This window comes from Apteryx mantelli, chromosome 2 (genome assembly GCF_036417845.1).
Source record: "Apteryx mantelli isolate bAptMan1 chromosome 2, bAptMan1.hap1, whole genome shotgun sequence".
Classification (NCBI taxonomy): Eukaryota; Metazoa; Chordata; class Aves; order Apterygiformes; family Apterygidae; genus Apteryx; species Apteryx mantelli.
The window spans coordinates 19,974,459-19,992,144 of NC_089979.1; positions in this window are offsets into that span (position 1 = coordinate 19,974,459).

A 17,686-nucleotide genomic window follows, 5' to 3' on the forward strand; every position below is an offset into this window, starting at 1 on the left:
TACTTGATAGCTCTGCATGTACTATTCTGATATGCATATGGCTAGAAAGATGGGCAGTGCACAAGCAATAACTAATTTTTGATGCTTGTATAAGTGTATCAGTACAGTTGAGTTGGTACTGCTGAAGACTGACTCACAGGCCTTCTTAAACTTAACTGTGGCAGCTGGATAGCCTAGATTCCCCAGCTGTCTGCTCCAAAGACTGCGAGAGGTCATCATCACCTGCCTTGCTCTTCAGCTATGCTAGTTCAGAGCAAATTCAAGTTGAAATAGATGGACACATATCCGAGTACATGAGGCTGTAAACTGCAGCAGCCCAGCAACAAGCATTCTACCATGTAACATACTGCTGTTGCATTAATCTGCAGCGTGGGGATAAGACGGATGTCTGGGGGCAGGAGCCTCATTAGATGTTGCAGCTGAATCTGTAGGCCTTTCTGAGGTTAAGCTATCAGACAGCACTGTGTTTATCTGATTTTTGAGCTTACAAAAGGTCCATAGATGCTTTAATGAATCACCGTGAGTTTGAGGAGCCATAATCTGCTTAAATTTAGTGTGGAACATGATGCTACCACTACAAGCCTTGGAATCACCTCTAATGGGTCAATTCTTGACTGGGCATATCTGCCAGGACTTGAGACCTTTACCTTCACAAAATTATGTAAAATAATTCCCTTTATGGAAGAGTTTTCCCTCCACTGTGTTCAAAGATCAGCAGAGAAAGGAGGAAAGACAACCAGTCATGTTTCCAAAAGCAAAATCCCTTTCAGTGGCACCACATAATTCTGAATGCCATACAACCTGTGGTACGAGGATCCGAGACCAAACTGCTACTGGAAATGGGAAAAAGATTCTGCTCTTGGCAGTGTTCTACATATCACATGGACTGGTAAAGGGCATGTCTTTAATTTACACCTCTACCCAAATCAGGTTCATATGGGCTTGAAAAAAAGAGTGTTACTATCTGTTTCATCTTATTTTTGAACTGTTATTTTGGGAACTCTATTAGACAAAATAGTTTATGGTGTTTCCTGCTATTTAACTCCTCAGTAGCAAGGCTGTACTGTAATTATATAGGCCTTTTTTGTGTGAAGATTTCTTTGTTATTAAACTTTGGAAATCCTGATGCAGAAATCTGGAGAAGAAAAGTTAAAAGAGACTGCCTTGCACTTAGGGCACTAATTATCAAAGACTTTTTCTTTTTTTAAAAAAAGGTATTCAGGTGGGGACTAATGGAGAGAAATCTTTAGTTCCAAATTAAATAAATTAGTGCTTAATCTGAAATACTTTCATGCCCTTTAAGCATCAATAACTGGTTCATATACCAAAAAAGTTTACTTATGTTATTTTCTCCTCTGTGTGATATGTCAGAAGGTTATGTTTCAGATTTGGATCTAGATGTACCTAGACAGAGTCATTTTTTAGTGAAAATTCACACTGGCATTCATTCAGATGCAGATAAAGACAAAAACAAACACATGCTGAAAATTTTCTGCCGAGCCTGACGAACAGTATAATCTTCAGCTGTTGTGAATCCTACCCTTAAACATTTTGGAAGTTAGCATCAGATGTAATAAGAAGCACAGGCTCACAAACGCTTTTTGTCAGTGAAGTCTCTCCATGGGTAGAGACTCTTCAGATTCATCCCTACAAAGCAAAATGGTTGTTACGTTACATCTGCAGTAACCGTTGTGTTACATGTTAATGTGTTTAATAATTGTAGGTATGTTGTTATTAGCAGTAGCAAAACAGTAGCAAAGCAAGACATGGTATTATGTGCATATGGAACTAAAAAAGGCAGGTTACACAGGGCACTGAGATCTTCAGAGGCAGGGAGGCTGTCCAGCATCTCCCGGCTTTGACCAGCCACATCTGCAGAGCTGTGCACAACTGTGTGACACACAGGGTAGATCCTTTTTCTGGTCTGCATGAAAAAGTAGAATTACTAATGCAGTAGTAGAATTACTAATGCAGTTATTCAACAACAGTGGTGGACATCAACAACTGAAAAAGTAATATAAGCCTAATGAGCCCTCCACATTCTGAAAATAACCTCCTTTCTTCCTGATGGGATAGCTGTCTCTCAAGAATGTAATTTTAACCAGCGCTGGTGCCGCTGGACCCTGGGAGAGATAGAAAGCATGTGAGAAGCGCGGACGTCTCCGTGGCGAGGAGAGCCCCGGCTTGGCCCAGCGCGCTGCACGCTGAGGCCAAGGCCAGTTATGCAAATGGCTGCTGAGAAGGCTGAGAACTTCAGAATTGCTATTTAGCTTTTTAGAGAGACTGCCAGGCCTTTAATTTTTGCTCTTTTGTTTGTAAGAAAGGAAAAAATAGCCTTTCTTCCATGAGTAGTTTATTTGACGCAATGATTCAAAGCGACATGACGGCAAGCTGCTAACCAGAATTGGGGTATGATCGATACCGTCAATTGGCAAAAATACTTTTTAAATTAGAAAAAAACAAAACCTAAGTGTCCACTTTATATGCACATTTAAAAAGTTCACAGGACTCTTCTGAACAGAAATCTTTAGGAGTGTGACGCACACGAGAACGGCATAAATACCCGAGGTGTTAGAAATTCAGCGCTGTTTTCACAGCACCCTGGCAGGTGCGACTCCTCTTCAGCACATTTGTATTTCTTCCAAGTGCGTTTGTGGCCTGGGCGTGGGCACAGTGACAAGGTCCGGGCTGCGGGGGACTGCAGGGGCGCCCTGTGTGTGTGTGGGGGGGGGGGGCGCGGCCGCCCCGCGCCGGCCACGGCCGGTGCCGGCCGGTTCCAGCCGGTTCCGGGCGGGGTGTGCCCCACGGGGGCCAGACGCCTCCCTCACCAAAACGGGGGCAAAGCTGTAGCCAGACGGAAGCGCCTCGTGCCCCTGCGCAGACGTATTTAAGAAAGACAGTGGCAGTTGCTGCGGTGTGGAGAGGTCTGGGCGGACGCTCCGTCGATGGGGCGGGACACCCCCGGGGCTGCGGACCCTGGAGGAGCCGCCGGGGCAGGGCACGTGCGCTGAGTGTAGCCCGCAGCAGAAATAAGGAAAGCTGAGACTGGCGATGGAGGAGGTTAGGTGTTTGTGCAAGTATTTTTTATTCGTGTTCTTCTTTCTCTCGATTATCAGAGGTTTTTTGCTGATTGACACTAAATGCACTCCAGTAAAATTTCTCAAATCTAGACTGCTTTGCCCACAACAACACAGGATAAAATAGATTGTCAGCTCTGATAGAGCTGAGGTCCCAATTTCATATACAAAATTCTCCTCAATTTACATATTTATTTTGCAATATTCCTGAAAACTGCTTTTCAGATTTTTTGAGTGCTTGTGGGAAATGCTGAAGGCAGGCTATTTAGAAAAGTTGGTGCCCACTAGAGGAAAGGTTATTCCTAAGCGCCTTGCTTGTGTTGATGTGCCAGGCTGTGTGAGGTTTCAGGATCGGTCCTGTTGTGCGTTGTCTTTTCATTAGGACCAAAGACACAGAGAGGAAAAAAGGCAAGTTGAGCTAGCACTGTGATACTGCAGAGAATCATGACAAACAGTTACAGCCAGTCATACTTCAAATTAGTTGAGCGCAACTGCGCTATTAGTTAAAAATATCTCCACAGTCTGAGGAGCTTGGCCTGAGAGACAGTGCCAAACTGAGGGCACTGCTAACAACTTGCAGGTTCGAGAAATAATAAAAAGGTCATAGACAGATTAGAACACCAGACAAGATACTTTTTTTTTTCAGTATGAAAAACATAAAACAACCTTTATAAGGAGATGGTAAAGGAAATGTACTGTGGTGGGTTTGTTCACAGCTTAATGTTTATATTTTTGCTTCCTTGAGATTGTATCAGAGGTTGTGCATTAATATTTCCAGGTAATTTACTGTCTGAAATTATTCATTTGGCAGGACTGCAGTTGAAACAGATGGGTTTCAATCATTGCATGGAAATCTAACAGCAGTACTAAAAAGAAAGAATTAAAGTGCTTTTAATAAGGAACTCATTTAGTAGTTCCATTTCATTGTCTCATACTCTGTGTCAAGTGGTAGCTAGCAATATTTTTTGCTGACAGTAATGGAGACCTAGAATAGAAACAGATGCTTAACTTTACAAAAATAGGTGTTCTCAAATGCCCCTGAGTTGCAGGAGCTCTGACTGTGTTATTGTTCTGTCTGTTAGGTGAGAGTCAATTCAAAACAATTTAACCTATAAGCCTAGGTTTTTAAAGGGGCCTTGGCCGAACACCTTGTGTGTGAGGCATATGCAACAGCACAGCCAATCCAAATCAATACTTCTGCAGTCAGCAAGCAGTGGCTTGCGCAGGTGAGCTAATACTGCAGGTTTTGCTGGCCTAACCAGTAAGAGTTATGCTAATTTTTCACAGCTTGGGGTATTGCAGTGTTAATCCTCATCTCAAGAATAAGTCACTCCAGTGAGCACTGAAGCCACAGTGTTATACAAGGAAACCTGTTTGTACAAACCTGTCATTTTATTTAATAATCTGCATTAGAAAGAATAAGAGAGGTATGTAGTTTGAATGAAAGATGTGAGGGAAAGTGGTTTCTTATCATGCAGTTTTTCATGATTGGCTTTCTCTCTCAGCTGCATGGGTGAGATTTTGCAAAAACTTAGGCCTAAAAGATCACGCGGTTGTATTCCCAAATAGTGTTTTTGTAGCACTCTTAAAATCACTCAGTTGACCTCTGTGTGCTTGCACTTAGGATCTCTTTGACTAGATGTCACCTTTTTGATTTAAAATTAGTAAGAAGACAGGAGCTTCTCTCGTGATATAAGAAATAGTAACATCACACAACTACTACTGCAGCCATTCTCTCTTACCTCCTGCTCTGCCTGTTGGGAAACCTGCAGAGATCCTGAACCTAGTGGTATCAAGGGAGAGAGACGTGTTCAACCCTAAATGGAGAATTGTCAGAGAATTTCAGTATCTACATGATGCTTTCTTGTTATGCACTTGCAAAGAGAAAGGGCACAGCTAAAGCTGGCCCCAGTGCTGAAACAAATAAAAGGAACATGGGCAGAAATACCGCTAGGAGAAAAAGCCCAAGACAGACCTGTAGTCGTACTGCTGTCTGCCCACGCAGTGATCAGTTGGAGTACGTTTTTGCATGCCTGTGAGGAGGAGGCAGTGGATAGTTCTTAAAATGTCCCAGATAATACTTTTCATAACTGAATGCCCACCTTCCTCCTCCACCCTGGAGATTTGGCCAGGATGAGATTTATCAAAGCAATCAGATACATTCCAGCAGACCATTGCTCAGGCACCAATGTTGGACACACTGTAAAAAAGGAGTTCTACCACCCTAGAAACTCTGCAGAGGGAATCTTCCCGGCAACTGTTTAGTTCTGTTTTATAATATGTCTTCACAGGAGACACCAAAATTACTTTCGTTTGGATACCAGCTGTCTGCTGCAATACTTAGTAAAGCTGGGATCCTACCTCAGCATTAATGCCACATGTTCAAACAGCTGCCAAGTCTGAAGAATTTAAAATTTTCAAAATCTTTATTTTCTGCATAAAATCTTCAATCACTGATCATATTTCTTGCCTTTGTACATTTTCCCTGAGTTGCTGTCTGCTGTAAGGTTCTCCCACCCTGTGGTTGTCCTTTAATTCAAGCTTTTTGCACAAAACAAGAGACAATATTCAGGCATCGCAGAATGAAAATATTTATTATATGGAAGATACCAAGACTGTATGTAAATATCAATTTAAAATGATGTATTAGCTCAAAGATGCATTAATAAATTTAACATTAAATAAAACTTAAGCTTCAAGAAGCATATATTTAAATCAAGCAACAGAAATGACTCAGAATGTACAAAGATTTAAGGAGGTATGATGTATTTTGTTTAAGAGAATTTTGCAATGATGGTGATGCTAAATTTTGGATTGTACTTTATGCAGATTTCTGTGTATCATAAAACTGAATAGAAGCCAAAGAGGATGTTTTGCTTTGTTGTCAAATTGCAAGTCAAAGCAGCACTCAGAGGGCACGACTAACTGTTGTTTGCATCCATGCCTATAATACATGTCGCCAAGTGAATAGCAGCACTTCATTTCTTTCTAGTTTGTCCAGGCCTTTTTGGACAAGACCTTTGAAAGAAAACCCACTGTAGAGGAGGCAGAGGGCAACAGCACTCCAAAGTTCTGAGCAGAAACATTTTCATCCTTGTTAGCATGACAAATAAGAGATGCACAACATGGTCTTATGCTTTTTATCATTTCCCTTAGCGACTGCAGAACTACACCCCTGTGAAGAAGGGAATTGTCACTCAGCGAGAGGCTGACAAATCTTCAAAGAAAAATGAAAAAGTAAGGCTTTGCTCCAGGGACTCTTCAGTCTGTCCCTTGCAGAAGGCCACAGACTGTCTTAAGGGACTTAAGTGGAGCATGTGACTCCAGAGAGGGGCACAATGCAGACTGTGCAGTAGCAAACAGCTGTGCTGGAGCCCCTTCTGTTACAAATGTCAAGTATTGCCCCCAAGAAATCTGGAGAAAGATTCATTTTTAATAACAGGCCTTCCCACAACATTCTCCTCTGTTCCCTCCAGGGAGATAAAAAAGAATGCTTTGAGCACATCACCTCCTAGGATTTTATGAACACCCCTTTGTCTGACCATGCCTCAGTTCCTCTGATCTTAATTTTTACCATAATTTTATTTAATTGTCTCCCTTTTATTTCAGAAATAATAGGTTGCCTGCTGCTTTTGTATTAATGCAATGGTATTCCACTACTGAAAGAGTGTTGTGAAAGATTTATTACTTTATTATTTTCTAGTTTAAGCAAACAGATTTCCATACAATAGGTTCTTTACCCTATCTCTGCATAGGTAGGAACAAAAAGCACTCAGTTCTTTGGTTGCCTGGGACTTCTTCTTCCTTAGTCTCAAACCCTGTGAAAAACACTGCTATGTCCATCCTTCATATAAAGCTTATAATAAGAAACAACTTATCTTTTCATAAGATATTATCATCTACCATCAGTCTCTCCAAACAGGTTCCATTGCTTTATCTGGCCATTGCAGATAAATTGTTCCACTGCCTTGCCTAAATTTCCACTGAAATGCTTCATAAACTGTGTATTCCAGAGAAGGAACTGTACTGTGTTAATATTTATGGTCATCAGAACAGTAAACTTAAATTTTGCCAACATTGTACGTTGGGCAAGAAGGCAAAATAAAGGCAGGCATATTTTCTGGCCCATGTCTAGTTGTCAGCAGTTGGGATACAGCGTATGCTAGAACATCTGCCTAGTCTGTTTGGCTGCCTTTGTGTCCTGGGGGGGACCTTTTAGACAGGGCCCCTCTTATCTGCCTGCCACATGATTTTATTATAAGGGCAGATGAGAAATAGTGATAAACTGTCTTCTCCACATGGTACTTCATGTGTTCATGGGTTCATGCTAAGGAACAGAGCTTGACCAAATTTTCTTTTCACAGAACATTGTCAGTCTTTCCTAAAGCTTCCTGTCTGTGGCTTGTGTCCACTCCATGTAAATGTGAGACTTTGGGCTCTAATGGCAGCTCTGAGTTGCTCTCAAAATGCAGTTTGGATATACTCCTGTCCTGCTCATTTCTAATCAACAGCCCTGCTTTTCTAAATACCCTTTCATCATATACTTTTCTGGATCAACTAATTTCCACAGGATATTAGGACTGGCAGCACTATGGAGAATGACTGCTACTAGTCTTTTTGGCTTGGTAATGAGGAGTCAGTTACTTTTTCATCTTCATCGCATGTGTATTATCTAAACAGTTTGTCACTGTGTAGTAGAATATAATAGAACATTATTATTTAACAACTATTATGTTCATGTGTGACTTCTTCCTGACAAACAGTTTAACAGTTTTGCATCCAAAGAAGATTAACAGATTAGATTTCACAAAGCACCCACATCATACAAATTTTCAAAAGGTCTTCTCAAAGGGACAAGACCCAAAATAAACACTTTTTGAAAATAAGGCAATTGGTCAAAATTCACCACTGCTTCCTCTGAAAGTAATCAAATGAAACTTTGTGAGCAACAGGCATCCTGTGGAGGCAGCAAGATTGTTTGCATTTTTATGAAAAACTATTAATGAAGAATTTCATAAGTTCTTCATTCTGCCTAAACTCAGATCACAAAAGGCTCTTCCTATGCAAGTAACGATGAGTTCAGAACACTTTTCTTGCTCTTAAACATTATAAAAGATATTGTAAAATAGCAGTTACATATGCCAAAGATGTTTTAGACCCTAAATTTTTTGCTAACTTGGATTCAGTTTTTGCACAAAATAAAGGCCAGTTGCTATTTCCCTCATATTAAACATTAGCTGGCCAATCAGATGCTATTTGATTGAAGGAAAAAAAAAAAAAAGTTCAGCATAAGGAAAGATGAGAGATTTTGCTGTTGTAGTTTTTAGTGTCAAGATGGTGTCTCATTTCCTACTTGGAAAAGCACTGTGATGCAGAACTATGAAGGAAATTTCAGATCTACTAAACCTAGAAATGTTCTGAAAGAAGTTTAACAGTTTGGTTTTATTGCCTGAGTAACATTTTTATTCAAAAGATTGACAAAAATTATCCAAGAAATTTTGTCTAAGGAACATCTTCCAAGAAACCAACATGCATATTCATGTGTTACACATTTTTGTTGTAGGTGGTGATAAGAGCATTTTTAATAAAAAGGAGCAGTTCCTGATTCTTCAACTTTATCTGAGACAAAAACAGAATTTTAATGCGTGTGTGCGTGTGTGCGTGTGTGTGTGTTTTTTAATATCCTCATGCAGGATTAGAAATATTGCGAAACTATGGGAAGCTGGTTTTTTGCAGTTCCAGCTTGGCTAGAGCCAAGGATAAGAGTTATTGCATAGATTCTGCACAGCTCTTGCAAAGCATGCTTTGTTTTGTTTTAGTTTTCTAGGGATAGTTCTAAGAAACATTCAGATTTAGAAATAGAATTAGTTTCTGATGGGAAAAGGCCCTCCAGGGTAGCAATAAATGAGCTGCAAATCTTTCGAGCGCTTTCATTTCCAGAGAGTTGCCCAAGAAGTGAGCAGTAAATGGAGTGCTGCTACCACTCTGTGGCCCAGGAGAAGAACTGCTGTGCCTGAATCCCATCAGTTCAAATGGATTTATTCCGTTTTCCTGAGACTGCTAAGAGTATCATAGATTTATGGAAGCCTTTTCATCCTTTAGGATCACAGTGTTTGTTTTATATGGGTAATGTGAAAAGATCATGGCTCTTAAATCTTTCACATATCCCCTTCTTATCAGGCAACAGAAAAAAATAGTGCATCAGGATTCATAATTCATACACCAGCACTCCCACTGGAGGGGGGAAAAGAAGTTGGAGCAACTTCAGGGAATGTGTGAAGCTACATCACTCTTCTTTGAAAATATGACACACTTCCCATCAGAAGCAAAAACATAAATCTTCCATAAGCTATGGCTTCCTGATTTTAAACTATTGATTTCCAAGCTCAACAGCACAGCAGAAAACATCAAACTAAACAACAAAACATCAATTGCAGATTCCTCACAACCCACATTTATAAGTGTATCTCTGCTCAGTCAGCTAAATTAACCAAGACTGAATACCTCAGACGTTCATCCTTGTTTATCAGTCAATGGTATTTTCTTTATTAGCTGAACAAACAAAAAATGCGTCTACATGTATATGTGTGTGAATACTTCTACAAAGCAAAGATGATAAATAGTTGACAACATGCAGCTATAAGAAATCATAAAGAAAGAATAGAATCCTGAAAAGAGGCAATATTTCACATGAGGATGTTTTTCAGCACTCTGTGTGATTTTTTTTTTTGGGGGGGGGGGAAGCCCTGCAGAAAGCACTGAAATTTTCATGGGGTAAAACTGCATTGTATAAATGTTTTGTTGTGGCATATGTCCTCATCTGGATGGGAGCTGTTTTCTTCATGTTTATATCCTACAGTGATAACACCGGTTTCATGAAGGCTGTGACCTGAATTGTTTCCCCATGTATGTTCTTTTAATTGAAAAAATGATCAAAACAGTACACAGGTTTAATTTAGTTTCCAAAAAGGAGAAGAAATTCTGTCTGAAAGGCTGAGCTGAGATGAATTTTTTTTTGGAAGGTAAGCTGTTCTTCTGTTAAGTAAAAGTTGCATGATACTTCACAGTATTTTTTTAGTCTCAGTTCAGATTATATTCAAGGAGGAGTTCCATTCTCAGTTCTAACTTTGATTTTTCTTCCATTTAATGTTATAGCTAAATGAGAAGTGGTATGATAAAATTCATCTTACATATTATGCTTACATCTTCTCTGGATGTACTGATAAGACTTTGTCTGATATACTCAAAGCCTAATAAAAACTGAGATGCTTTTCTGCCCTGCTGATGTTGCCTGTCATCTTCATATCCGTAGATGTTGCTGTGGCTGCACTAGTTAAGAGAAATGAGGGTACCAAGGTTTGGAAAGAACGGTAATTTTTTTGATGGACCAACTGATGAAAAATATAATCCTTCTCTCCAAATCTTGCCCTTCCTTTAATTCATAATTACATGTAGATCCATGACAAGAGATTAGATATCAAAAGACAAAGAACTGTTTTTATCATGCCTCAAAGTACTGTGGTTAGTTGCTTTGCCTGTTCCACATTGTGGAAAAAGCACACAACTAAAACCAGTATGTTTGTGAAAATCAAATATAAGCTAAGTATAGCATAGCTTACTTTCTTTAACTGCTTTCAGTTCAGCAGTTAAGTGTGGCATTAACATAAGTTACCAGAATGTGTTCCTCAAGAAGTGTTGCTTATCATGCTTCCAATATATTCAGGACTTGGCACTTGAAAGGTATGTATATTGTTAAAAAGAAAAGACTATTACCTCAGTTGGAAGTGATGGCTAGAGCTCTTTGTTTATAACTGCATTTTGTTCCTTGCAGTTGGCCATGCATTTTTGGTATTATGTGAGTGTTAGGAAATATTTTCCATTTCCAGTATATTCTCAAGAGGAAAATGGAATAAAAGATTTAATCATTTCATTTGCAAAACAAGGGAGGTAGATTTGGAAATAGAATCACAGAATTACCGAATAGTTGAGGTTGGATAGGACCTCTCCAGACCATCTAGTCCAACGCCCCTGTTCAGGCAGGGTCACCTAGAACAGGTTGCCCAGGATCATGTCCAGTCAGGCTTTGAATATCTCCAAGGATCGAGAATCCACAACCTCTCTGGGCAACCTGTGCCAATCAATCACCTTTACAGTAAAAAAGCTTTTTCTTATGTTCAGATGGAATTTCCTGTGTTTCAGTTTATGTCCATTGCCTCTCGTCCTGTCACTAGGCACCACTGAAATGAGTCTGGCTCTGTCTTCTTTACCCCTCCCCACCCTCCAGATGTTGATACACATTGATAAAATACCCTGAGCCTTCTCTTCTCCAGACTAAACAGTCCCAGCTCTCTCAGCCTCTCCTCAAATGACAGATGCTCCTAAATCCCTAAATCATCTTTGTGGCCCTCTGCTGGACTTCCTCCAGTATGTCCAGGTCTGTCCTGTACTGGGGAGCTCAGCATTGGATGCAGCACTCCAGATGTGTCTCACCGGTTTTGAGTAGAGGGGAAGGATCACTTCTCTTGACCTGCTGGCAACAATCTGCATAACGCAGCCCAGAATGCTTATTGGCTTGCTTTGCTGCAAGGGCACATTGCTCTCTCATGGTCAACTTGATGCCCACCAGGATTCTCAGGGCCTTCTCTGCAAAGCTACTTTCCAGCCAGTTGCCCCCCAGCATGTCCTTGTGCATGGGGTTATTCCTCCCCAGGTGCAGGACTTAGTATTTCTCTTTATTGAACTTCATGAGGTTCCTCTTTGCCAATTTCTCCAGCCTGTCAAGGTCCTTCTGAATGGCAGCATAACCATCTGGTGTATCAACTAGTCCTCCCAATTTTGTATTTGAGAGTGCACGCTGTCCCATCTTCTGGGTCATTAATGAAGATGCTATACTTATTGGCTCCCATATTGACCTCTGGGGGACACCACTAGTGACTGGCCTCCAGCTGGGCTTTGCACTGCTAATCACAACCCTCTGAACTCAGCAGTTCAGGCAGATTTCAGTCCACTTCACTGTCCATTCATCTAGCCTGTACTTCATCAGTTTGTGTATGAGGATATTATAGGAGACAGTGCCGAAAGCCTTACTGAAGCCAAGATAAACAACATCCGCTACTCTCCCTTCATCCACCAAGCCAGTCAACTCATTGTAGAAGGCTATCATGTTGGTCAAGCATGATTTCTGCTTCATAATCCATGCTGATTTCTCCCAGTCACCTTCTTGTCCTTAAAATGTTTGGAAAAGGTTTCCAAGACTATTTGCTCCATGACCTTTCCAGGGATCAAGGTGAGGCTGACTGACCTGTAGTTCCTGAATCCTCCTCCTTTGCCTTCTTGAAGACTGGAGTGACATTTGCTTTCTTCTAGTCTGAAGGTGAAAGTGGAGAGGAGCTACAGTGAGAGGGGAAGAGCCAACCTTGGGAGCAGAAGGCCAGTAACTATGAGAGAAGATGAAGACAAACAGTGTCTGACTCTAAGCAAGTGAGATGCCCTCGTAGCCATCAAGAAAAGGAGGGAGCACTTAGATGCTAAGATTGAGGATCAAAGTCAGGAATTATTAGAGATCAGGATAGAATAGATGTTCCAAATGTTCTGTCTGCTTCAGGGACAATCTCAGATATGTCCTGGGTGACAGGATACTAGTCAAATCTGGAAATCCTCATAGCCGTACCTGTGTTCATGGGATGTGATCTTTCCAGAAGAAAACAAATACTGTCTGATGAATAGCACCAAGATGTAAAATGAAAAGACAGTGCTAATCACTCTTTCCAGCACGGGGGAAACATTTTGAAAAATGGAAAATATATTTCCTGCACATTTTGTTGAGTGTTTCATGCCAAGTGAATAGACATCTGCTGATATACTGGATAGCTAATGATCTCAAGGAATTGGACTAAGTCACAACAGGATGCTTAACTCATCTTCCAGTTAGAATGCAAGTCTCGGATGTTCCTTTCCCCTTTATTATTATTTTTTTTATTATTTTTTTTTTTAGATAGACATAGGAAATACTTTATAGCTCTGCTGGAAGAGTGTCTAGAACAAATGAACAGTGAGACTCTGAAGTGATAGATTCCCATGACATACTGGCAGTTGAGGGTCTCAGAACGCTGAACCTGCAGGAAAACAAGCATTAGAAGAGTCAGACAAGGGTCTTCGCTCCCATGACGCTGAAGTGGTAATTTAGGGGGCAGACTTCATATGACAGCAATGGAAAAAACAACCTGACTCTGTAAATGGTGAAAAGGGAGTAGAAGGGAATTATCTTGGAGACTTTTTGTGCTACAGGCTAAAAGCTTCTCCTCCTTCATCAGGGAAAGGAATCAACCACATAAAACATCCCAGCTCATGGCACTCAGCAGAATTATAGCATCATCCTACAACTTGGGAAATGAGCTGACTCTCTCCAACATACTGGCCATAAAATCACTGAGAGATTTGTAGACTACTGTGCTTTCTGCCCACAACGGCAGCTCAGAAGAAGGAGTACCTAAAGCCTATCTCATATCTTTTACTCACGCGGTTCACTAAAACATGCCAGGAACCCTGAAGAGAGCAGCGCTGGATAGCGGTGCAGACTGGCCTTGCCTGACCCTGGAGCACCCCCTGAATACGCCTCGCAGCGATGGGGAGCGAGCTGCCGCAGAACAGGGGAAGTGCTTGTCCTATGGCAGGCAGCATCCCCGCTGCCTTACTGTGCCAGCTGCATGCTGTTTTAATGGGACTCAGGGAAATGGGACTAACAGGCATTCCTGCTAAGTAAGAAATATTACACCGCTAGAAGTTAGGATAAGTTATATAGCGAGAATAGGATTATTTGAGATTTTAACTCTTACCAGTAGGTACATATGAAAACTCTCGAGCCTAGCAGGCTAGTGAGCATTTACATAGCCAAATAAGGAAGACTCTGCTGCAGGCATGGCCTCATGAACAGCTTGAAGACAAATGTTTTGATAGGATTATTTTCTGCTATGTCTCTTTACATAACCCAATACTAGTATATAGCTAGTATTGGTGAGTAGTCTGCTATTATTACTACATTTTACTTCCAAATATTTTCTAGATGGTGTGGCTACATGCAGAGGAAGTAGCATCAAAGACAACTGAAACAGATAGATTTGTTGTTTTGTTTTGTCTAATTTTGTTTTCATTGACTTCAATGAACTGCATTCTATTATGTTTTCATTTTAAAAGTGCATCAGTTATCACAAAAAGATTACTGAGCTGGGCTTTTCTTTGAGGGAAAAATCAAGAAAAGTTCAGAATAATGAGTAGGAATGGTAGAAATATATTTTAAATACAAGATGAAGAAAAATGTATAGTTCCCAATAATAGTGAAGTATATTTAAATTATTTTAGAGTGTGTTTTATATTACTGGCATTTATATCAGCTTTAGAGACAAGGCAATAATTAAGTAACTGTGCTTGTTTGGGGTGGGATGATTATTATCCGCCAGAATCAGCTGTATGAAAAATAAAACAATGTATACTGCTGGTCTGCTGAGGTACGGTTCTTCCGGCTTGGAACGCTGTTCAGCTTTGATAATTTGCCTTTTTTTCCCTCTTTCTCTTTTTTGCCCATTTATAAAAGTCAGCAGAATTTCTCAAGGACATCTCACTTAATGAGCTGTTACCCAAAGGAAATCTTTTTTTCTTAGGTAATTTGTTTAACAGTGGAAAAAGCTGGAAATATCACACAGTAAATGAAAAGCATTTGACATTTTTGCACAGTGGTCAAAGGAATTGTTGCTCCGTTTTTTTTTTCCTATTACTTCTTTTTAGTTTTAGGAGAAAATATAAAAACCATGCAATTATTTTGCTACAAGGGATTTTTTTTTCCCTGAGTTCTGTGAACGAGTTAATATCCAAATGGGAAAAGTCACATTTCTCAGACTATGTTTTCAGACTCTACAAACATTGGCAGATACAGCTTTCAAAACATGAATCAGATGTAAAACATGCAATCATCTTTCCCATTATATGGGTACAAATTTAAGTTTTTTAAGCAAAAGCATTTTACCTCTGGAGCATAAGATGGGGCACTGGACAAGAATATTTTGTGCCAAACTTTGTTATCCTACAGTTCAAACTCATTGTCAGAATTTGAGATCAGACAACAGATTAAGTTACATCAAGCTGCTCTTGCTTTTCATCTTGGCTTATTGTGGAGTTAGAGCTTAACTGGGTTTTTGATATGTCTGTATTAGTTTTCTATTAAAATATCCATCCATACATCCATACCGGGAAGAAGTCTAACCTGAAGGAGGAAGTCTGCTGATGAAGGCTGCCTGAAATTTCTATTTGTTTCCCTTTTGTCCTCAAGCTGAAACAATGCTCACTTCTCTATTCTGCCCAGGTCTTTTCTTCACATACGGGTCCTGCTGTCTTTCCTTTTCCCTCTTAGGTCTTTGGAAATAGGCTGGTAGCCTATGTGACTTATTTCCAGGGACTTGGTAGGAAAGTAGCAACAAGGAGAACTCTTCCAGTCCTCTAGGCCGTATTTTGAAGGAGCAGTTCCTTGAGAGTTGTTTGGGCACTTTCTGCCAGGTGATTCTGGAGTTGCTTTAAACTGCAGAATACCAGCGTTGGTGCTTCCTCACTGCCTACGCACCAACTAATACTCCACTTAGGCAAATTTTCCAGGCTCAGATTTACTATTAAAGTGAATGGCAATTTTTAATGAGGAATTGAAACTCTCTCTCCATTCTTTCTTAGATTACAGTACTAAACTCCCTAGGGAAAATATGATAACAAATTGTTATTCCTTAAGACAGTTTGAGTCAGTGACCCTGCAACGATGTCGACCCCTCAGAGAGCTAAATTATTACAGGGCACCAAGCAACCATAATACTCCTGAGGTCTGGTGACTGCCAACCCCGTACTCACAAGATGATGGCTCTCCGGTTCTAGGGATATTTCTTTGTGTGGCAGTGGCAGATGCCCGCCTGCACTCCCGGGCACAGCTCGCCTGGGAGGCGGGCTTGGGGGTGCAGCCGTTGCACTGTAAGCACACGCGGCCGCTCGATGGATTCCCCTTTGAAACAAGCATAGCGGGTAGAGCCACGCAGTGGTTGGTCATTGAGGCAGGCAGCTGCCTGATGAATGCTTTTGCTCCAGCCCGCGAGGGTACCAGCAGGGGACAGTTTGCACAGCTGCTCTTTCAGCCCATTCATTCGCTCTGTCAGTCCTGCCCCTTGCGGATGGTAGGGTACGTGATATGTCCAGGCTATTCCTCGCTCTCCAGCCCAATTTTGAATGCCCTTCCCTGTAAAATGAGTGTCCTGATCACTTTGGATTTTCACCGGAGAACCATATAACCCAACCAAGTCTTCTAACGCCATAATGGTGTGAGCCTGAGTAGCTGTGGTGCAGGAGTGGGTCTACAATAGACCAGAACGGGTATCTGCAGCGGTCAGGAGGTATCTGCGCAGCGGGCTCTCCAGTAAGGGTCATAATCAATTTGCCACCTCCCACTCTGCGAGAGGGTTTTTTGGTCTGCAACCACTGCAGAGCTAAGCGGGTACAACGGGGGCAATGCTGTCTGGCCCCTGTTTGTGCTGCTGGCAGCTCCCCCTCCATGCACTCTGCTGGTGGGGCAGTGAGTGTCGCCGGCGCCCCCCTGCGCTCTCCTGGCTCCTTGCCGCACTCTCCCCTCTGTGGGCTGTGTGCGCCGCTCCGGCTGCAGCTGCAGCCACCACTTGAGCAGCTCTGCACTGCGGTCACCATCCACCTCCCGCCATGGTAGGCCAGCTCGCAGCAGGTCTCGGAACATAGTGTGGCGACTCACCCTTGCTTTCTGCTTCACGTTTACCCGCCTGCTTTCTGGCTTCCTGGCTCTGCTAGCAGAGGACGCCTCTGCTAACTGGGATGGCAGCACTGCGACTTCCCCTACCATACCCACCCCTCCCCCCAGTCATAAGTAGCATCGTTGCTTTAAGATGGGGGATGGGGGATGGGGTGGATGGTTCAGATGGTTTTGCTCATGGTGATCTGATCTGATCCGGTAAACTCGGGGAAATAAATTCCAGACAACATTCCTAATTGCTGCAGCTGGTTTATTCCTGCTGCAATAGTAGTCCCTTCAGTGAGGCCATCATTGATGTCCGCAGCAGTTGGCCAGGTTAACCACGCTGCACCCATCACCCACTGCGTTAGGGAGGGGAAGATGTTTTGATTTTGCTGCCTCAGGGTACGGAGGGTGTTGCACAGCCTGGGATCCTGGGGGAGAGCCCCCATTCTGTCGAGCTCCTCTCTAGTAAAATAAACTGCATCTGCCCCATCATCCCACAGCCTTAACAGCCACTCTAGTAACCCTTCACGGGGCTGCTGCCTGTAGTGCCCCTGCATATCCTGCAGCTCTGATGCTTTAAAATCACAGATAGTTATGGTCCCTTGCAAATTGGCTGCGTTCAGTCTGGTAAGCGCTGCTCTACCACTGGCCGGGCAGCTACCTCCCTGTCGTACTCTATGTCTGACTGAACTGGGGGGCTCGTCAGAGTCCCAGATACTGCCCTCCCAAGTTTCCGGATCCCAATCTGGTTTTCGCACCAGTGCCCGCACTGCCATGGGATGGACATCTCATCACGTCCCCTGTCACCACCAGCGATTTG